Source organism: Pteropus alecto, unplaced genomic scaffold, assembly GCF_000325575.1.
Source record: "Pteropus alecto unplaced genomic scaffold, ASM32557v1 scaffold95, whole genome shotgun sequence".
In the NCBI taxonomy this organism is placed as follows: Eukaryota; Metazoa; Chordata; class Mammalia; order Chiroptera; family Pteropodidae; genus Pteropus; species Pteropus alecto.
The window spans coordinates 11368862-11393401 of NW_006441071.1; the positions used below are offsets into that span (position 1 = coordinate 11368862).

Below are 24540 nucleotides of genomic sequence, written 5' to 3' on the forward strand. Positions count from 1 at the left end.
AGGTGGTATTTAAAACTATACTTGTACTTTCCATCAGAAAAGACTGAGAAATAGCAATTGTGTTTCAAAAAAGGGGGGAGGGGCTAAGGGAAGTGAAGCATTTTCCTTGTATTGCCTAGGGGCTGTGCTGTTCAAACTGCAGACTGCAGTCCTACCCCATTTGTATATGTGATATAGAACGAAACAGAAATTATCACAGTAGAGCACAGCTGGCAAAGTATTGCTTTGTGAAATTTTTGTTTCAGTTTTATATATGCATGTGTGTTTGATCAAGATGGGTAAAACATATTTCTTATTGTGTGCCTTGATTTTAATTTCCTTAATTTTTTCATATATGTAAAAGTCATGAGTCTGTACAAGAAATTTGGGCAGCTATAATGTAGTGCTGGTGAGACAATGGTGTGCTGGTGTGACATAAGTGAAAAAAATACTTGATCCCTTACAGTTTAGAATTCTTACAGTTTAGCAACAAACAATTGAATAATCACATAAACATAAGATTAATAACTGCTAAGTGTTATAGAAGGAAATTTTTAGGAAATTAAGATAGATTATTATTATGGAAGCTGATTAGGATTGGCCAAGAGGTGGGAATGATGACAGGTCAGGATTCTGAGGAAGTACATTCAAGCAGAGACTAGAAAGATGTATAGAAAGGAAGAAAGTGGAAGGAAAAGTCTGCCTGGCAGCAAATAGCTCTTCAGCAAGGGCCTATAATTTGAAGAAAACACAAGCTAGTGGGCAGAGAGGGAAAAGTAGACCATCTAGAAAAGGCTTGAGAGGAATTTGGGTAGAAGATAATGCAGGAATTTTAAATGTCCTCAGGGCAATGAGAATGATCTGATTTGCATTTTAAAAGCTCACTGAGTGGAGCAAAGATAGGAAGTCTGCAGTAGATACTGAGATGATGCCAGGTGGACACTACAGGATTGATCTGATACATATTTAGGAAGCAGAAGTGACAATAATTGGTGATGGTTTGGGTATGAGGACTGAGGAACCATGGGGTATCTGGGATAACTCTAGAATCAGCAATGAAATGGATGAGATGCATGAAAAATCCCAGAGAAGCAGAGCTGAGAAGAAAGCTGTTACAGTTACAGTTAAATGGTAGAGATGCCAAACTGTAACATTTACTTGATACAGTTAAATGGTAGAGATGCCAAATTAATAACTGGAACTGAATGAAGATATAAAAAAGGAAGTCATCACCAAAAGGGTTTTGATGACACATTATTCTGCTCCCTAAATATCTGTCAAAAGTATAGTATAATACAAACCCAAAAGAATCTAAAATAAGTTTTAAAGATTCTCTAGAGCAGCATAAATACCATAAATACCATAGTAGCTAAAGCCACTGTATATCTGAAAATATAGAGCAAAAGTGTAACTAAATATTCACATTAAATATAATCCTCTTTCATGAAATCATAGGGAATCACTTGTCTACTGTGTTCACTGCTGTACGCACCACACTTAACATTTGAAGAAATGTACCAACTACTCAGCAGAATAAACCACCCATCAAAAATAAGATAAATAATGCAAATAACAAGCAATATTCCAAAGAAAAACTCTGTATTACTATGAGATGTACTAGTAAGGATATTTATCAGGGAAAAAATGGAGATGAGTTATTGAGCACATACTAGTTCTCATACCCAAATAATAGATGCCAGATTCTGTTCCCTAAGAATTAGCTTAATTTCAATAACAGAAATTCCATCTCTTGGCAACCAATGTAAGTATCCTCACCATTCCCTAGAAGTCCCTAGATAGAAGAAAGAATCAAAATGTAATAAAAGCTTGACATTGAAGGTATAGAAAAATCTCATCTAGGTTATTAACAGAAACAGAAGAAGTTAGAAATAAATTTACAAAAATGAAAATGCTTATTACTGATGATTTTTCTTTTTCTTCTAAATTCTGTTTCCAGATTTTCCTATAAACATGAATTTTCTTTTTTCCCTGCTCACAAAGGTCATACTGATACAATTCAGATATACATGAAAGAGACGAATTGCCTGTAATTCCATCACCAAGAAGTAACTAACCACTTTCATTATTTTGTGTGGACCTTTTTCTGTACATATATGGGGGTGAAGAGCAAAGCATGATACATAACAAGTAGTGTAATTGTTTAAGACTATGAAGATTACAGAATGCTGTTATGACAAATATACAGGATCAAAGAAAGACTAACGAAGTGATAACAGCTTTCTGAAGGATGAGGTGAAATTAACCAAAGCAGCACAGGTAGAGGTAGCAGTCTAGGCAGAGGGAACAAGAATATGAGCAGGGTATCAAGCCCAACCCAGCCACAGAACTGGGGAGAAAAAATGAGTTTGTTAGAAAGGAGGAGATTGGCTAGATTTACTAAGAGCTGAGAGTTAGGACTTGATCCTCAGGGAAAGAATGAAGGCAGGACAGGAAGGAGAAGCAGGGTGGATAGGTTCCTTAAAGGGATTGCTCCCATTGCTTAAATGGACCTACTCCTTTCCCCTACAAGTGATTTAGATTACCAACATCTTCTCCCAAAGGGCAGGGAGGGTAAGGGCAAAGATGGAATCTTTGGGGGTTGGAGGGAATGAAAAGACAATAATCCAATATTTCAAATTTATACTAAAATATAAAAAGCTCCACAATCCCATCTAGACTGGTAGGGATAAAGAAAATACAGTGACTTTAACTATGGCATAACTCCCAAGAAATTCATATTAGAAATGGGGGTGGGGAGAAGAGCATTAGATATTCCCATTTAATGAAAAGAAACAAATTTTAAGATGAAAAGACCTGCAGTAGACACTGATTTTAATGATAGTACGGAATACACCTGTTTTATCACCATATCAATAATATATAATGAGTAAATACGAGGGAATAATCACTAACTGTATAAAGAAAGGCTGTGCAAACAGAAAGAGATGATCTTAATGATATCCAGACAAGACAAACACAGTACTATCCGAAAGACAAAGACCCACACAGAGAATTCTGGCCTCTAGAGAAAAGGACTTGGTAGTGGGGCAGAAAAGGATCTATAGGCCTCTCAAAGGCCTAGAGAGAGTATCCCTCAAGACTAACTTCTCCCTCCTTATTCATTCATTCATTCATTCATTCAGGAGGAAGTGTTTAACCCAGCAATTCCATCCTAGTTATTTACCCAAGAGTAGAGAAAACATACACCCACACAAAAACTAGTTAATGAATGTTCATAGCAGCATTATTCATAATAGTCAAAAAGTGGGAACAACCCAAACACATCAACTGATAGATAAATGTGATATATCTATATGATGAAATATTATTCAGCCATAAAAAAGGAATGAAATACTAATAATATGTGATAACATGAATGAACCCTGACAACATTATACTATGTGAAAGAATCTGGTCACAAAAGACATAATTATGTGATTCGGTTTATATGAAATGTCCAGAATAAGCAAATCTATTTAAAAAGAAAGCAAACTGCCTAATCCTGGAGGGGAAAGGAGTTGGAGAGAAACTGACAAAACTGCTAATGGGAACAGGTTTTCTCTTTGACGTGATAAAAATGTTCTAAAATTAACTGTGGTAATGGTTGCATATACCATTGAATTGCACACTTTAAACGGATGGGCTGTATGGTATGTGAATTATATCTCAATAAAGCTGTTATTTAAAAAGACAACATATATTGTGCGCCTCAAGCACTGTGGTAAATTGTTGGAAATACAATAAAGAAAAAAAAAACGTACAGAACCTGCCCTCAAAGCCCTAATATTCTAGTAGGGGAGAAAAGTCAAGAGTTAATAACAAAACAATGAGAAAAGGAACCTTAGAAAAAAACTAATCTAACCTAGCCCTGGGTGATTTAGAAGGTGTCCTGAAGAAAACCCAATATATCACATTTTAATCCTTAACTAGAAATCTAAATCTAAAAAACTTTTTAGAAAAATTAAGTGCCTGTTCATCTTATTAAAAAATTAATTTTCATGGAATGGTTAATGGACTTTTTAAAGAGCATTTGTGTACGCGCAACGTTTAAAACATATGCTTAACTTTAGAAAAGCAACCGATTAAAGTCTGTTAATGTGAAACACATCTCGGATTTAAATTGCATCGTATTACCATGTTCGTGGGGTGCTGTAAAGATTTTGTGCAAACTTTTCATAACACATTAAGTTGGGAGAAAGAGGGCCTAAAAAAAACGAATCCCCAGGCAATACATTCCAAAACAAAGCAGGGGGAATGGGAGAGGACCAGCAAGGTAGAATTTGAGTAACGATCTTGAAGGAGAACCGAGTGCTACGAAGTAAAATGGACCTTTAAGAATCAAAGCCACTAATTTTCAATCACAGCATTTCGAAGATAGAATAATAGCCGTTGCCATAGAAACAATGAAGGCAAGTTTCCCGAGGTTAAAAACAAAAAATACTACAAATTCAAGTGGGTGAAGTAGGGCAAAGTTTGGTGGACAGAGCCTACCGGAAACTTTCGCCAAGATAAGATGTACCAACTGCAACTTCTAACCTACATTTCCGAAGCAGTGCTTGATAAATCACCTCGCGTGGTAATTTACCAAGTGCTAAAAAAAGTTTGCCCTCCCTTCTCCCGGAGGAGGAACCAAACAAAACCCCACCCAGAAATCGCCCACAACCGAAGCCAGCCGGTGCAGAAGTGCACTGTGCAGCTCTGGGGGGAGATCGGTCGGAGTTCACCCGACAGGCATCCGAATCGAGTCCTGCCGGTTTCATTGGCTGAGCCCCGAGGAAAAACTCAAGCTCGAGCCCGGAGCCCCAGCCTGCCTGGCTCCCTCCTCCACTTATCCACCCCACGGCACACCACGTCCTTGGCATTCCACGCGACCTGAGCCAACTCATATTTATTAAGCACCCACTGTCTACGCCGCATCGTGGCGTCGGGCACTGCAGGAAGAGATGGCTCCATGCCGGAAAAACCAGAAGGACAGCCACGGGTACTGAGAACGAATTCCGAAGAGACTGGCTGCCTGCGACCGAGTGTTCTGGAGAGGAATCCCCCACCCTCCGCAGTGGTGACAGTCCAGGGAAGAGATGGCCCCCAGGGGCGCAGCAGGCCCTGCCTCCCCGAGTCCGCTACAGACCCAGCTGGAAGGGGAAAGGATAGGAATCAGCATCCCTGGACCACCCGCACGCTCCTCTGCTCCAGTGAGCACGACCCCGACTCCGGCCCCCGGGAAAACGGCGAGCGCGGGCACCCAACCCCGGTGAGGGCCGGAGCCGGCTGTCACTGGCTCCCGCCTCCCTCCCCTGCGACCATGGCCGGCCGCTCTCCTTCCAGCATGACAGTCGCAGCGGCCGCAGAACGAGCGTCTCGGGTCCCGCGTCTCCGCTTCCTCCGACGCGGGCACCCCCCGCTGCCCCGCGCGAAGTGGGGCACTGCCGGGAAGACCGCCCGGGCCCCTCCCCCCACAGCCTCCATCCCCCGGACTCCGGAAAAGCGGTTACCTGGCGCGCGGGTGGGGCGAGGACACAACCCTGAGAAGGAAGACGGGGGCCTCTGACCCAGGGAGATTTGGGAAATTTGGAAGACTAGTTCCGCACTGGGGTGACAGCTGTTCCGTGCGCACGCGCACCCGGCCCCGGACGCCGATCCCTCCGCCGCTCCTCACCCTCCCGTCGAGGGGATGGGAGGCAGCGGCGAGGGCGCGCGCACAGCGCCAGCCGGCTCTCCCTTCACGAGGGCGCGCGCGCCGTCACGTGACCGCCAGGGACCCGGCACTTAGTGGGTCACGTGAACTTGCAAACAGCTTAAAGGTGCCAGGCACCTTCTTACTTTGGGCTTAATCTTCCGCACTGTTTTTAACCTAGGTTAGCTGACGTGCCTATTGTTCTCTAAGGATGATCATGTCCACTTTTTCCCAGAACGAGAAGACACCTGAGCAAAAAGAAGGAACAGGTGCATAGAACCTTGCCCGGAAGCGCCGATCGAGTTCCCGCAGGACTGAACCTGATGGAGTCCACGCGCCACACGTCGTCCTGTGCCCGGACGCGGGCCTATGGCGGCCGCCGGCGCGCGACTATCAGAGTGACGTTGCTATGGGTGGGGCCTCGGAATGCCCAGTAGAGCCCAGCAAGAACGTCGGTGCTCGCTGCGGGGCAGCAATGACAGCGTGTTACCGCCGGGGCATCTGAGGGTCCCAACCATAGTGGGAATTCCCGAGTGAGCGAAGGATGTCCACCTGCCAACCTTTTAACAAGTAACTCAAGCAAGAAGCCGTGTGTCGTTAGCCTAGGGGAGCGAAATTCCTGTATTTCAGGCACCTTCGCGAAGTACATCCCGCCCTACACAGGTGTGCTCTTGAGCTGGAGACATCCGAGTGTGGCCCCCAATAGGAATCCAGGCTGGGGAAGGCGGTCTTCCCAAAACGGGATGAAAGCAGTTTGTCCTGAATGTAGTTAACAGGAAGTGCAGGTGCCTCCGGACCACTGAGAACGTACTCAAATTAGCTTGCCACACTTGTTGCTTCTGCGTTGTAATTCCGCTTTCCAAGGTGTCGAAAGGAACCATACAGACCTTAAGGCTTTGTACTGCCAAAAACAGATGGCTGAGCACCAGATGTTTTGCAAAGCTGAACTTTTTTTTTTTTTTTTAAACTAGTCAGATTTCGCAGCTGGGTCTCTTGTGGCGTTTCCCCTAACGTCTTTTCCTCTAAGAAATATTGGGTAGATCGTTACACTACTGAGCACACTTGGGCTGTCTAATATTCTGGGTTTTCTATTACAGTCCTCTGATTTCTGCTTTTTAAAATATCTCAACGGATTCACTTTCCACGTCCTTGATTATTGGACCACCACACTTTATTAAATTATAAGCAAGATTAAAGCTGTACTACCCACATACATGTCTGAAACTTGTTTCACATGTTCACTCAACTGGGAATTTTTCAAATGTATATACTGTAAGGATCCCGACCTTCAAGTCAACTAGATGTGCTAAAACAATATATAACATTTCTTTAAGACTTACTGTGAGCTTGACATTGTTTTAAGAACTTCACATATATTAGCAATATTAATCCTTGTACTCATTCAATGAATAGATATTATTCTCTCCTTGCTACAGATATGCAAAACTGAAGTGTAGAGATTAAGAAGTATGTCAAACAACTATTAGAAACCTTAGGAAGCCATATGCTGTATTAGACTATGAACCTTGTACATCTGAATAAAAAGTCAGGAACAGTGTTGTGTCTCTAATGTATCAAAATACCTCTACATTGTGAATTGCAATGAAAATTAACATTTTAGTTACATGGTTGATTATTTAGGCCCTATTAAAAACTTCAATTGCAATAAAGTGGAGACTGTATAATGGATACACAGATTCCCCTTAAAGCTTATAATGGATACATAGATTCCCCTTAAAGCTTATATGTTAAAGCTTATATTGTCACCTCAGAGACAATACTTGTAAATTTTTTATGTGTAATGCAGCAAATTGATACACTACTAAATAATATAGTTAATTTTGAATATATTGAATATGATATAGTTAATTTGTATTTGCAAATATAAGGAATTAAATAATACCTAATACTCATTAATCTTTATATTTATCCTTATCACATATATGTTATTTATACAAGTATAATGTACACCAACCAATAACTAGATGTTTAGATGATGTATTAAAAAGTCACAGTGAATATGATAGTGAGTACTAATGAAATTAGAAACCTTGGTGCCTGTTCTTCTCTGTGTCCTATGTTCTAAAGTTCAGATCAATTTAGCTCTCACCCGGATTATTATAATCGCCTAATGATTTTCCTACCTCCAATGCATTCTCTATCCACCCCTTACCCCTCCAAGTCATCCTGTACTGCAGGCCAAAATTATCCTCTTAAAGTAAAAATCAAATCATAATTCCACCCAATTGAAAGAATTCATTAATTCCCCATCATTAACAAACTTTTCAGTCATTTCCACTAAAGGAGTCACAATGGCCAAGAAGAGTATGGTGGCCAAGAGTATAGGGACAGACTTTGAAGTGACTCAAGCCTCCTGTGTAAGCTAAATACTCATTCGATCAGTATGGATATCATTATATCTGTTTGTTTTAATATAAGAATGCCTAAAACTACATACCAGTTAAATTATTTAATTTTTCCATCAAAATATTTGAATAAAGTTAAGATTTGGAGAGAGATGTCATATTTTTCTTAGGGCTTCTAGTTCTCCCTGGGCCATTGCCCTAAACCTGTACATGTATGCATTTGGGAGGGAGGAGTACCGGGGAACTGATGAGGTAGTTTGTTTTTCATACCAAAAAAAATACTGGAAATGATTTATGACATCCAATCTTAAAACAATTTTAAAAACTAAACATTCATTTTAACAAAAATAAAACCACAAACCTAAGCTGAAGTTAAAAACTCTTGGGTATAGTTTCAATCAATCCTTTTTATTATTTATTATTACAATTTATTGTTATTATTTGTACTGCTTTATGAAGAGATATCGGATAGCGATACAGCCATGAACAGGCCAGATTTGGCCTTGCCCTTATGGAGCACATAGTCAAGCCACAATGAGATACCAATACACACCCACAAAATAGCTAAGAATAAAAAGAATGACAAATGTTGGTGATGATGTGGAAAAACATGAACACTAATAGAAATACCTATGCACCAAAGACATGTAGAAGAAGGTTTATAGCAGCATTACTTGTGAAGTCCCAAACTGGAAACAACCCAGTCAATGCTAGAATCGAGAAATAAATGGTATATTTATATTAAGAGCAGTATTATTTGTAATTACCAAAAACATATTACTAAAGATAAAAGGTGGAGGTCAGTGTTTATAGATTTAGTAATCATAGAACATGGCCATTATTTCAGGTAGAAGTCAGGTGTGCTTTCTCTTAGGCCTGAGGTGGAGGCCCTCCAGGAGTAAGGTGTAAAAGAAAAGCTTTATGCCCATGAGGTGGTAGGGAAGGTGATCCAAACTGACCAGGAGGAGGTGCAAATGCTTCTAGTGGTGAGCTTGTGATGGGCAGTGCTGAGAAGGGTTGGGATTTATACCAGAGTAACCAAGCCAACTATTGTGGAAGAAGAAGAATTTGAGGGGATGTTGATTAGTATGCATCAGGGTTCCAGTTTAAGCAGATCTCTTCTGTTAATGGTCGTAGAGTACCTATAATTTCACACGCTATCCTTCATCACTGAGAAGTACTATGCCTTTCTACCCCTCAGGCATGAACTTAAAAGATTTCTTCATTGAGGAAAATATTAGACAGTGTATCGCTATTTTTATCAAGTCTCTGATTACAATAAGAAACAAAGCACCTGGCATCTTAGAAATGAAATTGATGTATTAGTTGGAAAGAGACCACAAAATATCTTCTTGGAGTTGCTTTAACAATCCCTGGTTTTTAGAGTATTACCAACCTTCTTTTTATTTGTTCCTCTATTAATTTCTGTCACAGAAAGAAGGCTTCCTTCATCTCTCTAGCAACAGCTCTTTCATACTACAAGCAAAGTTCCAATTTTCATGAGCATTCCTATAGAGAACAAAACATCACCTCATATTTTCATATTCTATAGTTTACCTCTATTTCATTGAATTCGCTAGTTTTAATATTCCCCTTGCTTTGCTAACTGCTCCTCATCTTTTCTCCTCAAGTTCTTCCAGTAAGATATTGTCTGATCAATGAGTTCAATTTTCAGCTTAAAACTTTATTATAATACATTTATTAGGGGCCTTGCACTGACTACAATGAAAATGTGTCCTTCCTTGGGTTCTCTTCCAATTATACATAATTGACATTTCATCACTCAGCTAAAAGTTGTAAATGCTTTCTCTCCTTGAACTATAGCTTGGGCCTTTCTCATATCCATTTCATTTCCTGTTGTGATAAATTACAAAATACAGCCACAAATTCCTCCCATGATCCTATGCAATATGACTTTGCACTTTCTCCCATCGAGAAATTATCTATTTCCTTTGTATCTGGGCTGATCTTGTGACTTGCTTTTATCAACAGAATGCAGCAGAAGAGATGTGTGACTTCCAAAATCTGGTCTTAAGAGACACTGCCACTTCTGCTTTCACCCTGTTATGATGCTGCCCTGCAAATAGGTCACAAATAAAAGAACTAAGGCCCCAATGGACAGCCAGTACCAACTGCCAGACATGCAAGTGAGGCCACCTTGATATTCCAGTCCAACCACCTTACAGCTGAATACAGCTGCAAGAGTCAGTTCAGGCAAAATGGCAGATAAACTGTCACCCAATCCAGAGAATCATAAAAAATAATAGTAAATCACTACTGCTTTAAGCCACTAAGTTTGGGGTTTGTTTATTATACAGTAATAGATAACTGATAGAACTGTCTTCTCTGTCTCTTTCTCACTTCGGTGATCCCCTGGCTCTCCCTTGTCTAACTCAGGAAATACGATTTATTTCCTATTACTTTTTTCCTCAGCTTCAGAATTGATCTACACAAGACAATTCAAAACTTTAGCATAATCACTTTTATAATCAAGAGATACTTTCCTCTCTTTTGGAGACCTCTGATGTACTGTTAGTCTTTTTACACCAAAACAGTATTTTTTCCCACTGCCTTTAGATTACTTTTTAATTTTTTTGGATTTTAGCCAGTTCCTTCATCAAAGAGTTACTTTCCTATTTTATTGGTTGTTCTCTTCAAGCAAGTTCTTAGCTTGCAAAATTTCTGTAGATATTCCAACATCATTTCAAGAATTTGTTTTTATTCCTTGAAATTGAAATTTATCCTTCTCAGCAACTGATGTTTAGTTACTCTGTGTAATCTGTTCTTTCTTGGAAAGGAATCCTTTCCAGACTGAAGGGCAAATGCTAGCAAAAAGTGAAAAGGACAACATCCCAGGCACTTCTTGTAAATGCCACAGATTACTACCTGGATTGCACCAGCAGCCTAGATCCTGATCTGGTCCACAGAGCTCTAGTCTAAATTGTTCAAGGAAGTGAAGGCCTGTTTGTAATCTGTGAGTTTTTTGGAACAGTAGTTCTCATAGTTTTTTACAGGAATCGGAAAGGTTAATAAAACTATTTTTATAAAAACACTAAGACTATATTTGCCCGTTTTACTCTCATTCACTCTTTCACAGTAGAGTTTTCCAAGGCTATGGTTAGAATTGGTTTCTCCACTGCCTGAAGACTAATGGAACGTGTGCATGTGTATTAGTGTATTTTAAAATCTAATATGATAAATATCAATGGGTATACCCACAAAGACAATTTTCAAGAGTGTTAAGGAGGTCCTCAGACCAAAAAGTTTGAGAACCTTAAAAAGACTAAATTTTCCTTAACTCTTATCCTTTAACAGTAAGTCCTTCCTTGAGGCATTCTTTCCTTCTGTGGGGCCATGATCACGTGAGCTGCCACCCTAAGCCACTGCAGTGTGGGAGACCAGCAAGTTGGGGGAGGAGCGCATGCAGTGTCAAAGGCTAAAGGCCAGCAAGGAACAGGCCCCGGGGGTTGGGGGGGGCGGGCGGCCATGCTCTGCCAGAGTGGGCCCACCCCTCCACCCCCTACTCCACATCTCCACTGCCCTGCCACTATCTGCAGCCCCCTCCCAGGGTCCCAACTGCTCTCCTGTTTCCTCTCCATCTCTTCCTCTGGAGCAAACTGGCACCTGGGGTCTGTCTGTGTGCCTAACTTTACCTCAAGAACAAAAGACATAGCCTTACTCTGGGGCAGGGGGCTCATTTTTAGTAAAATAGAAACAGGGAGATGGCCTTTCTACTGCGGGCATTTCTGCAATAACTCCAAATGATATGGTCCAAACACAAAATCTCAAGTTCTCTGCAAGTGCAGACTTTTGGGGTAAATAGGATTGTGGTAGACCATTTAAACTTATGCAGAGCACTAACAATTGTTTTCCATCCAGAACATTAACAATTCTGCTGCTTGCACAGTTAAAATTTCTGGGAGAGAGCAGCTGGCACCGTTAGTGGATCTGACAGCCTTAGACCCTAAGGAATCAGCTTCTTCTGCAGACAAAGTAGGTTCTTGAAAGCATTAGAGACACATTTCATCAAAAATTTAAATCTTATCTAAGGGATAGCATCCCTCATCAAATTTTATTATCATCTAGAGAAATGTCTTCACAAATTTTGTCTGCATACACAGCTTCCCAAAATAATTTAACATTGTGGGAAAGTGTAATGGGGTTTTTGCAACCACTAACCCAGCCACTTTTTCACCAAAAAGAGAGTTTTGTAGGATTTTCTTAAGGTCTTCCTACATTGTAAGTGTTTTTTTTTTTTCTTTAATTGCTCCCAAACATTAATGTTCAGAGAAAAATTCCACTTGAACCCACAATATTTCCACTATTTTACTGACTTAGGTCTACTTACCAATTTCCTATGAGCTAATTCCCGCACGATGTTAAACTAAAGATCTTTAATTTCCACAATTTAAGCTTTTTTTGTTTGTTTTTGCTTTTAAGTAAGGTTTTATTGAACCAAAAATGCTAGCCAAAAAGACGACTTGTCTTGTGGCATGGAGTCCAAACCACCAGCAGCATGGCCAGGTAGAAAAAATATGTCCATTGTCCCCGAGTTTTGCAAGAGTTTTGCAAGTGTTTTTTACATCAAGTAGGGGGAAGTAGGAAGGAAGAGATAGTCTAAAAGAGTTTCCATTAGCTATAGACAAGGGGTGGGAGAAGGTGAAGCAGGGCCAGCTGTAGAATAGGTGCATAGTCCCCGTAAACAAAAGTCCACTCCTGTAGACTGGCTGGGGGCAGCAGTCCAGAAAGCCCAAGAGTAAACAACCAATAGGGACTCCTGGAGTTAGATGGTGCCCAGCTAAAATAATCTGCGGAAATAGCCACCTGGAAATTAATCCGAAATGCCAACAGGAAAAACAGGAATGTGAGAAGTCTTTTGTTAACTGATCAGCATCCATTAACAAACATTTCTGTCTCATTCTCTCTCTGCCCTATGTAGTTTAATTTAGAACATCTCAGAATTTTCTCCTTGTCAACAGTTATAGCAGAAGAGACTGACACCTCACTTTACTTCCATTTTTCTGCGTCCCTCTTAATGTTTACCAGATCTTTTGCTAAAGATTCTTTCTCCATTCATCTCTTGCTTGGCAGAAGTTAAGGTGCTACTAGTTTTCCAAGGAAGTCACTTGTGGAACTAGATCCTGAGTTCTTCTGTTGGTAAATAAGTAGGGTTTTCCAAAGACTGTCCCTATTGAGACTGCAGAGGTCAGCCTGCTTCCCCACCATACCCCACCCCTACAGGTAGCATAATGTTGTCTGGTGAAACTACTGTTTCACGTGGTCAGAGTTGGAGAGGATTTCATATTAATGAGTCTCTAACCTACTAGGTCCACCCCTACAAGTCAAGTGAACAAAGATTAGCTGTGGATTCCATACAGGCAGCAGAAAATCTTATACTTTCCTTGTTGTAGTTTCCCATTATTTAACAAAAGCAAATAACAAAATAAAATAACCATGAGACTAAAGATGCAAACTCTAGGTAATCCTTGCCACCCAGTAACTCAGTAAATAGATATTTGACAATCTCTTGCCCTGAATTATTGAGATGCTAGTAATAGTTTTATATTAGGTAGATATGGCTTTGCATACACAAAGTGTCTCAGTGATGCCACTGAAAAGCCAAGAACCTCTACTGCCGACAAACCATTTCTGTCGACCTAATTTCATTAGCTATACTTAAGATTAGAGAATTAATTACCTAGCAGCTGTATTGTTAGTCCTCTTGATCTCTTGTTTTCATATTGGGTAATCCTTTGTCAGCACCACTTTTTTTTCTACAAGAATTTCTCTTGATAAAAGCCATATCTATGATGCTATTTTGACTTCATTTTTTTTTTCCTAGACTTAACATTTAAACTATTGAAAGATATCACACAAGCTCGAACTGAGGAACATTCTATAAAACCACTGGCTTGTATTCTGCAAAAATGCTAATGTCATGAAAGACTGAAAAAGACTGGAGAAGCATTTCAAATTTAAAAAAGGATAAAAGATATGACAACTAAATGCAATATGTGGTCCTGGACCAATAGATCTATAAATAGATAGACAGGCACTATAATGGACATTATTAGGACAATTAAATTGGAATATAGACTGCAGAGTAGCTAAAATTGGAATATAGACTATAGATAACAGTATTTTATCAATGTTAAATTTCCTAAATCAGATATCAGTATTATAGTTATATAAGAGAATATTCTTTTTCTTAGGAAATACACACTAAAGTTTCAGGGGAAAGGAAACATTATGTGTTCAAGCCAGCCTCAAATAGTTCAAAAAGTATAAATAATAGATACGTATATGTGTGAATGTGTGTGTATGCATGCGTGTGTGCAGGGGTGGGGGGAAGAGATAAGGCAAACATAGCATATGTCAAAAATGGTAAACCTAAGTAAAGAGTTTATGGGAGTTCTTTGTTCTGGTCTTGCAACTTTTCCATATGCTTAAAATGAATTCAAAATAAAAGCAGAGAAAAATTACCTAATAATATGTATCAATTAACATTCCAAATATCTTTTCTAGAAGGCAATTTTGATATATGAATCAAAATCCTTAAAAATATGCATTGCCTTTAAGCCAGCAATTCTATTTTTAGGCATTTTTTGCAAAGACTTAATTAGAGGTGAGAATCAGTTATGTGTATGAAACCTTATCCTACCATTATTTTGATAGCTAAAATTTCAGAACATTAAATGTTCATGATGTTATTCTGACTAAATAAATTATAGGATTCAATGCTGCCATTAAAAAGCTTGCTGTAGTGTATAATATTTATTGTCAGAGAAAACACTGGCCAATATGTCATTATGTTAAGGAAAAAGTAACAAAACAATATCTATAATATATTTCTAGCTTTATTTAAAAGGTGTACATATTTACAAAGAACAAAATTTTAACAGTGGGTCCTTTTTGTGTGTTAGGATTACAGAGATTTAAGTCTCATTTTAAATGTGTGCTTTTCTCTATTTTTCAAAAGCTCTGAATTCCACACATATTACTTTGGTAATAAGAAAAAAATTAAATCCCCATGATACTCCATAATATGGAAGTTTGTATGGTAGTTTCATGCTTCATACAATTAAAAATGTAGGGTTGAGTTTAGAAAAAAAAATGTTAATATTATTGGTCATTTCATGCAGTAATAGATGTTCAACTCAGAATTCTATATCTAATGAAACTATGTTTCAGGAAAGAAATGAAATAAAGACACACTCAGGTAAAAGGAAACTAAGAATTTGTTGCAAAAAACCTGCTCTACAAAATGTGAAAGGAAGTTTAAACATAAGGGAAATAACATCAGACAGAAACAAGGAACATTAGAAAGGAAGGAAGAATAACATGAAGTGTGAATATCTGGGTAAATAATACAGAATATTCTTTTTTCTCTTGATTCTTTAAAATGTTTGATGGTTGAAAGCAAAAATTATAACATTTCTTATTGAGTTTTCAGTGTGTGTAGGTATACTATGCAAAAACAATTACAATATAAAGGAGTAAAAGTAAAGGGACCTAAATGGCAGGCCATTTGCAATGATAAAATATTGATTCTAAGCAAACTGTGAAAAGTTAAGTGTGTACATCATAATCTCTGGTGCAACCAACCACTACATAAAACTGTGCAAAGAGACAGCTAAAAATGCAATCAATAAATTAAAATGGAATACCAAAAATATTCTCATTTCCCAAAAGATGGTAATAAAGGGATATGAGAAGAATGAAAAACATAGAAAATAAACAGAGGACATATAATAAAATGATAGGAAATTGAAATTTAAATATCAATAATCATATACTTAAACATACTAATTAAAGAATATATCAAAATGGATTAAAAAATAACTATATTCTGTCACTAGAAACTCATTTCAAATATAATGATATAGGTAGGTTGAAATTTAAAGAGTGGGAGAAAAAAGTAAACACTAATAAAAAGGAAGCTAGAGTAGTTAATTTAAAAGTAGGGTTCAGAACAAAGAAAATTAACAGGTATAAAGTGGATGTATTAGTTATCTATTACTGTGTAACAAAATACCCCCCAGATTAGTGGATTATAAACAACACACATTTATTATCTCATAGTTTCTGTGGGTGAGGAATCTCATCATGACTTAGCTAGATTATGTGCTTCAGGGTCTCTCTCAAGACGGTAGTCAAAGGTCATCCAGGGCTGTGATCTCATCTGAGGGCTTAACTGAAAAAGGATCTGCTTCCAAGTTCACTCACTGTTGGAAGGATTCAGTTATTCCCAGGCTGTTCGGTTGCGGGCAGTTCCTCCCTGGCTGCTTGCCATAGGCCATCCTCAGTTCCCTGCCATATGGGTCTCTCTATAAGGTTGCTCACAATATGGCATTATCAGAATAAGCTCACAAGAAGAACTAGAGAAAGAATGCAAGCAAGAAAAAGTCACAATATTTTATAAACACAGATAAACTTCTAGCAAGATGGAAAAAGAAAACAAAAGAAAGAACACTCAAATTACCAATATCAGAAATGAAAAAGGGGATTATCACCACATAGTGAAGGTTTGTACACTATTTCCAGCATTTTAAAAAGCACAGTAGGTAATTATGGAGTAAATGAAAGAGCATGAGCTTTGGAGTTGACAGACATGGGTGAAAATCCGGGAGCTTTCACTAATCACCCGTGATATAAATCAAATTACTTCACCTTTTAGGTCTCAATTTTGTTATCTGTAAAATAGGGGTTGTAATATTTTACCTCAAAGACTGAAAGATGAGGTTTAAATGAGATTAAAGTAGGTAAAAAGTTTGGCACATAGACTGTGCCCAGCAAATGATACTTTTCTATTCACCCCCTCCTATCAGGAATGACATTTATAATAATAAGTTAAACAAGGGGAATGTCTTTGTTTTTATTACCAATTATATAAATTAATTATGATATAGTTTTTATATATTTAAAGGTTTCTAATATCACCTTACCATGCTGATCAAAAGCTCTCTTTTGCATATCAGTATATTTATATCTACCTAGCTAGCTAGCTAGCATTCAGTGGTCCCCAACCTTTTTGGCACCAGGGACCTGTGCTCCCATGAGAATCTAATGCCTGATGATCTGAGGTGGAGCTGAGACGGCGATGCTAGTGCTGGGGAGCGGCTGCAAATACTGATGAAGCTTCGCTGGCTCATCAGCCACTTACCTCCTATTGTGCGGTCCGGTTTCTAACAGGCCACGGACGGGTACCAGTCTGTGGCCCAGGGTTTGGGGACCCCTGATCTATCTCTTTCTATATATATCTAACTTTGATTAAAACCAAATGGGAAACTAAATATAATGCACTTTGGATAATTTTGTTTGATAATTTAAAATTTTCAAATCTAATGCCCATGAGGAAAGCCCTAGTGGGAACCACGGGATTTCTTTCCAGGAATATGTATGTAATTTTACAAAGTCCACACTAGATGGCAGATTTTAGACAGGATTTTCTAGGTTGCAAATTAATTAGGGTTCTTTGCAGTACTGGAGCCTAGCCAGTTGATACAGAGGGTGGAACCTTCTACCTGATTTCCTCTTTGTAGGTGGTAGTTAAGATATTACAGATCCTTGTTGCCAGGTAGCCAAATTAGAACAGCCAAGTACCTATGAGGGTTTCTGTGGAAAGAAAAGGAGTGAATAAATACCAACCACTGCAATTCAAATAGCCATATCCATTTCTGCAGTGTTTTTTACTTTCTTTAAAAAAAAACAAAAAAAAACAAAAAAAAAAACAGCTACATGCTATATGGTATCATCACAATTTGGGGGAGAGGAGTACATGAAAGGCAGATATGAGTTGGGAATCTTTCTGAGTCATTTTGATGACTTCAATAAATTTTTTTAATGCAACAGTCTTTATCTCTTCATTTTTTTCTTTGCTTCCTACTTTTATTTTAATCATGTTTTAAACAAGTATTTAATAAGAACATACTTTGTATAAAGAACGTGTGTAAATGGGGGGTGAGGGAGTTGGCTGTATGGGAGTAGAGAGAGAGTGGATCATGAATTTCAAACAACTCTCTCTCCTTAAAGATAGTCTTATAGGGAGAATAAGACAGCTGCAGAAATACCTTAGTACAGATAGAAAGTGAGACATGCCTATGAAGTAAAGTTTCATCAGACATAAAGGAGAGGATCATCTCATTCTGAGATGAGTAGTGAAAAGGGAAGAAAGTAACATATATTGGGGACTAACTGTATGACAAGTATTGAACTAGATGTATGATTTAAATTAATATCACTACGACCCTGTTTGCTGTTTATTACAATGCCCATATTTCAGAGGAGGTAACTTAGTCTTGGGGAGGATAAGTAACCTGGACGAGTTTCCAGGTAGGAAGCAACAAAATCTGGGATTGAACCCAGGTCTGTTTAACTCTAAAGATTACATGTGGAAGAGATAGCATTTGTTACTGTTTTTATTTTTGAAAATGAATTATTGTATTTTTAAGAAATATTTTATGTATGTTTAATGTAGGCTAGGAGAATTGTAATAGACTAGAAGGCAGGAAAATAGACATCCAGGCACAGCATCAACACAGACATAGAAGTTGGAGGAAGAGATATGGTGGAACTCAGGCTGACTGGAATGGGGCTACCTGTGAGCTGATCTTAAGTTCTCAGACCTAAAAATGCCTTTAGAAAGAGAGGAAAATCACATATATGGCATAGGGAATATAGTCAATACTATGGTAATAGCTACATATAATGACAGATGGTTACTAGCCTTATCCTAGTGATTACTTCATAAGATGTATAAATGTCTAATCACTATGCTGTACACCTGAAACTAATGTAATATTGTATGTCAACTATAATTTTAAAATAAAAATTTAATTTAATTTTAAAAAGAGGAAAGAAAGACATCATTTAAATCTGCACAGGGACCAAACATTTGTCAATACAACTGAAGGATTTCTCCATTTGACCTTGGTGTCCTGCTTCTGTTGAGTCTCTGTTCTGGGTTTCTCTCTGGTTTTGCATTACAATATAACCACTGAACTCACAGAGATGAACATACCAATTCCTCAGGCTACTGGCACTAATGCCTATCATTTCAATATATAGCTTTTAAGCCATTACTATAAACCTGCCCTAGGCCTTAACTGCCAACATGAGTCAAATGGAAGCCCCGCCTCATAATTATGTCTTACCTGGGCCTCCCTCAAATTCCTTGTCAAATTATGAGCTCTTTTGGCATTCCTTTGTAATTTTTTGTAGTAGAGCAGAGTGGTAAAGGGAACAGACTTGATGTCATACAGAATCGGGTTCAAATTCAAGTCCTACTCCTTGTGAATTGTAGAAACTTGATCACACAGAGCTTCTATGAGCTTTAGTTTCCTTCGCTGAAAAATAGGGATCATGATAATAGAGGCTTGTGATGATTTAATAAGACAGATAAGTTGAGTGCTTAGCACAGTACCTGCTATCTAGTAAGTGCTCAACAAATAGTAGCCAGCAACTGGAGGATGATGAGGGGCAGAGGGAAGAGTAAAGAGGGAAGAGTGAAAACCCTAACCTTGTCCCTCTCATCTGAAAAATTAAGTTTTATAAATAAACAGCAACCTTGGACTAATCACAGTCTCCATGAGCTTTTGGGTCACTCATAACTATAAGGCATAGCCTCAGGGTGTCTTCTCCTGATACCACCAGGATCACCCCTCACATGTTTGGGATGTGTTTAGTGCTCTCTTCAATGTGACCTCTGACTAGTACCCAATCCAAAGACCTTGAATTTCTACACTCCTCAAATGATCTTCTTCCCTGATGACTTGGTTGACATAGAATAGAAGAGTGGTTAAAAGATGACCACATGTTCGAAATACGGAAGTTGCTGCATGAAGCAATTGGTGAGAAAACTGTTTCATTGGCTGAATTCTACAGAGAGTAAAAAAAATCATGCCACACTGAAGTCATATATTTTATCTGCAAATGGAAATTATAACCCACACTGTGCAGGCTCCTATTCCTTCTTGGGAGAGAGGCTAATATCCACAGAGTTTAGACAGAAGGAAGAGGCTGTAGTGTAGGAGGACTTCGTAGTAAGAAGTTGGTGCTTCAAAGGACCTGCTTCTCACTCCAACAGGCCATAAGCAAGGGGCCACTCCATTGAGTCTATTACCTTGTCACCTACCATTCTTCCCCTCCCTCACTCTGTCCTAGCCCACAGGATAAGCTATTTTTGGGTCTGTAATTCAGTCAAATGTATTTATTTCAAAGCTTTATGTCTGAACCAATGATCAAAGTATTCAGTTAAGACCCATGTTCACATTTGTACTTGTTATAAATTGGTCTGATACCTTCCAAATTAACTTGAACAGAATTCTACAAACATATTTAGATGAACCATCATAAAGAAATCATTCTCAAACCTTTCTAAGAAAAGAAATACATTTGTCAAATTATAAAAGTAATATAATATATTTTAGTTTTAGGTTTAGCATTGAACAGGTATTATCATGTTAATACAGTAAAATATTAAAAATATAAAATGATATACATGAACAATGTCCAGTCTGGTTGTCTCCTCTGAACTTCACGCTTGTTACATGTACCCAACCTCACCAATCAACTACCTCACCACCATTAGTATTTTCTGTGTGTTCTTCCAGAATTTTAATTAATATACCTATACATATAAATGTATACATGAATGTTCATATATATAGGAAATATACAATGGTTGCTACATCTACTTTTTTTGACACGGAAAAACTTTTTAAATTATGAACTCACTTCATCTGGTGTATCTCAAAAGGTGAAATATTTTGCTTTATGTATATACAAAGAGTTAGACATTAACTTCAAAGAAAGAAAGAACTGGCAAACAAATTACCTTAAAAGTCGCAATCACATATGCATTGCATTCTAGAGAAGAGGGCAAGTTGGGTTCCATGCACTTTCATGAGTTTCATCAAACACTGGACCTATCAAGCGTGGAAGAAAAAGGCAACTTTCAAAAAGGAGCATATGTCATTAAATGAGGCACTTGCAGTACTCTTCCCTAAGAGCATCAGGGAGGGACTACGTTTTCTAAACTAGATCTGGGAAGTGGAATGTGGGATCCATTTGCCCTCCTCCCCTCAAAGGCTGTTCACTGGTTAACGAATGAAAAATCGAGATTAAAAAACAACAAAAATCCCAGAGACCCCATCAAAAAAGAAAAATCAACAATAAGATATCTTAGATTACTCTCTAGACAGGAACCAGTGAGCTTCAACAATTTGAAACTAGAATTAGTCTGTTACAAAGTTATCATGAGCATGTCTTACTTTCAAACACAAAAATATATGTAACAATAAAAATAAAAATCTAGTTTTGATCACTTTTCTGACATAATTTACTCAAATTTAACTAGTATTTAAACTGAGTTGGGAGAAGGAAGGAGGCCATACTTATGGGCCTTGGGTGGGTGCAGAGCATTTGTCTTTGCTATCAGGCAAGGCCGAGAGATGCAGTTGGCAAAAAAACCAGGAACCCTTTTTACATCAGACAGTTTCTTACATACATAGACAGCAATGGCAAGATCAGCAAAGGTGCCAGCTCCCTGTGTCTCAAAACAAAAAAAGTCAGATAACAATGCAACACAGGAAATGGAAAGCTCTGATTCTGAGGGGCCAATTTCATACTAAGCTGTTTGAGTATTTCACGCTAAGCAGTTTTATATCATACAGTTATACTCCAAAGTGTGGGGAAGAAGAGTTTCGAGGCAGAAACCCTTACATCTCACTAGAATCCAGGAGCCAATGAGAAATTGTCTCATAACAGCTTCCAGGGAAGATAAAGAGGAGGGTGAGAAGTTGCCTTGTAGTAGTTCCTCACAAGCTTTCCTTTCTCTCAGAGGATTTGCGGGCATTTTACCCAGTCTTAGATCAGCTGAGGTTAAGCCTTGTCTATGTGGCCTGTATGGATACATGCAAGGACACCTGCACTAAGCATTATGCCTACAACTCTAGCTCCTAACCTTTTATATCTTCAATCAAGAGCTCGTTTTAGAAACATTTGATATCCTACTTCTACAAATACTTTCAATTTATCCTAGGCAATGCAGATACATTTAAATTAAGAGCAGTTGCTATACTCTGGGAATAGAATGAGGCTAAAGGAAATCAGATCAGGTTCAGAAAGTTGATCTTATTCTGTTGTCTCCATGGAGGCTGTTAACTCCTGGAGTCAACAGCTACTGGGAGGTCTCTGAGAGTTCTTAGATTAAGATTCCCCATTGGCCAGTGATCAAGTTGGGGATGACAGTCTGCATTAAATTGGCCAGAAGTTCCACATCCCTACGGCCATTCTTCAGTAGTCAGGACTTAATCCAGTCTGCAGTTTCCTGACACTTTCAAATTTTGTGCTCTCGCTTCTGAGTCACTGGCACCTACATTTTATTAATGTATTTATTATTCAGACTTCAACAGATTTATTATTTTTTGAAAGGAATGCATTTTGAGGAGAAAAAACTTGGAACAGAGAGTGTGGTTTCTGTATCCTGAATGAACCTCAAATGATACATAACTTTGGAGAGCTGAGCCTCTATCAAACCCAGTTGTACTTCAGGAAAACAGGAGCGACGCCAGAAACATGGCAGAGTGAGAGATGTTCCTGGATCTCTCCCCTTGAAACAACAATAAGCTGAACATCTAAAACTCAACAAAAAACACCCAAACTGCACACCAGCACGTCTGAGCATGGGATCTGCTCATAAGAGCTACCACAGGTCAGAACCCCCGGTGTCGGGCAGTGGACTGGGAGAAACAAAGAAGCTGACTTTCTCAGCCGCTGGAGCTCCCTGTAAGAGGAGGGGGAGGTGTGGTGAGTTCCCTGAACAGCCCTGACTGGGAGTACTGCGAGATCCACGCAGCCAGTGGCAGAGCCCAATCATCAGGGCAGGAGGCAGAGAAACAAGGACAACAGAGAAGCGACAGTTGATTTTTACCAGCCGTGGCTGCAAAACGAAGGCTGAGCCACAGCCCCCATTCCCCAACCCATAGCGCCCCTCCCTCTATACCCTCCGAGACAGAATGCCATGGAGCCTCAGGGGAATCTGAACAAATGCTACCAAAACTGTCGCTAACACCAAACAGGAATTGAGATTGAGGGTAGCGAGCATGATTAAACATCTAGAAGAAAAGAAAAAGACATTATTAAGACTGTATATAAAGCAGAGATCCAAGAGGCTTAGATGCCACCTACTGGAAACCAAAAGAAAAACACCTTCTTTGCAACAGGCTAGGGACCATTATATAATAAATCTTCTTTCTGGAAAAACAATCAGAATACACTTCCATAATGCCCAGTCAGAGAAACAGTCCATTAAACACTATGAATAACCAAGGTGACAAGGCATCTCAGAAAGAAAGAGAAAAATCTCTAGAAAATAAGCTTACCGACATAGAAATATATGACTTAAAAAAGAGAGAATTCAGGATGGTACTTCTGGAAAAACTCAGTGAGATCTGAAATGAGTCATATCAACAATTTCAGGAACTGAAAAAACAACTAGATGAGCAGAATGAGTTCTTTAGCAAGGAAAATGAAACCCCCAAAAAGGACCGAATAGACCTTCTGGAGATAAAGAACAAACACACTGCAAGAACTGAAAACTGAAATAGCAGGCTTGGGAAATAGAGTTGACCAAATGGAGAAAAGGATCAGTGATATCGAAGACAGAAATCTAGAAATAAATCAGGAGAAGAGAGAAAAAGAAAAATGAAAAATAATGAAAGAGATATACAAGAACTAGCTGATACCATCAGGAGAGGAAACATAAGAATAATAGGCATTCTCGAAGGGGAGGAAAAGGAGCAGGGACTAGAAAACATTTTCAGATAAATAGCTGATGAGAATTTCACAAATCTAAGGAATGAGCTAGAGCTTGGAATTCAAGAAGTCAATAGAACACCCAATTATCTCAACCCAAAAAGGCCTTCGCCAAGACACATTGTATTAAAATGATCAAAAATCAATGACAAAGATAGAATTCTCAGGGCAGCCAGGAGAGATGATGGTAACTTATAAAGGAAAACCCATTAGATTATCGTTGGACTTCTCAGCACAAACCTTACAAGCCAGAAAGTAGTGAAATCAAATATTCAAACTATTAAGTGAAAGGTACTACCAGCCGAGAATAATATATCCAGTAAAGCTCTCCTTTAGATATGAAGGAAAAATAAAGACTTTTTCAGACATACAAAAATTAAGGGAATTCTCCACTACGAGGCATGCACTACAGGAAATACTGAAAGAGGTCAGTTCACCTAAAAATAAAGGACGAAAAAATGCATAATTAAGAGTAAGGTGACGATCAGGCAAATAGAAGCAGAGGAGAGCAACCCTTACTAAGAACAGGGAATTATGAGCTTAAATAATAATAAGAGAATTGTTATAACAAGATAGTAATGAACGTTCAGCATACATAGGAACAAATTGAGACAACAATGACAGAAAAGGGGAGGATTCAAAGATACAAATTCACAAAAGGGAATGGAGATAAAGCATATGAAGAAAAAATGGATTACTCTCTGT

General features: G+C 38.6%; 1 protein-coding gene and 1 long non-coding RNA gene across 8 annotated transcripts in view; both read right to left on the reverse strand.

The window, feature by feature from the left end:
• Nucleotides 1-5955, reverse strand: part of KDM4C (lysine demethylase 4C) — a 336400-nt gene extending 330445 nt beyond the window's left edge. The window contains exon 1 of one of the 5 annotated variants that reach the window (XM_025051416.1): nucleotides 5934-5955. The gene's annotated coding sequence lies outside the window, so the exon portion shown is untranslated. The other 4 variants (XM_015594513.2, XM_006918364.3, XM_025051417.1 and 1 more) reach the window with 4 other exon arrangements.
• Nucleotides 5956-14858: 8903 nt separating this feature from the next.
• Nucleotides 14859-24540, reverse strand: part of LOC102877918 — a 21523-nt gene continuing 11841 nt past the window's right edge. For all 3 annotated transcript variants that reach the window (XR_003048344.1, XR_003048342.1, XR_003048343.1), the window contains exons 4-6: nucleotides 20855-20945; nucleotides 17544-17634; nucleotides 14859-16397 (exon numbers count right to left, since the gene is read on the reverse strand). This is a non-coding gene — a long non-coding RNA (uncharacterized LOC102877918). The remainder of the gene's footprint in view (nucleotides 16398-17543; nucleotides 17635-20854; nucleotides 20946-24540) is intronic.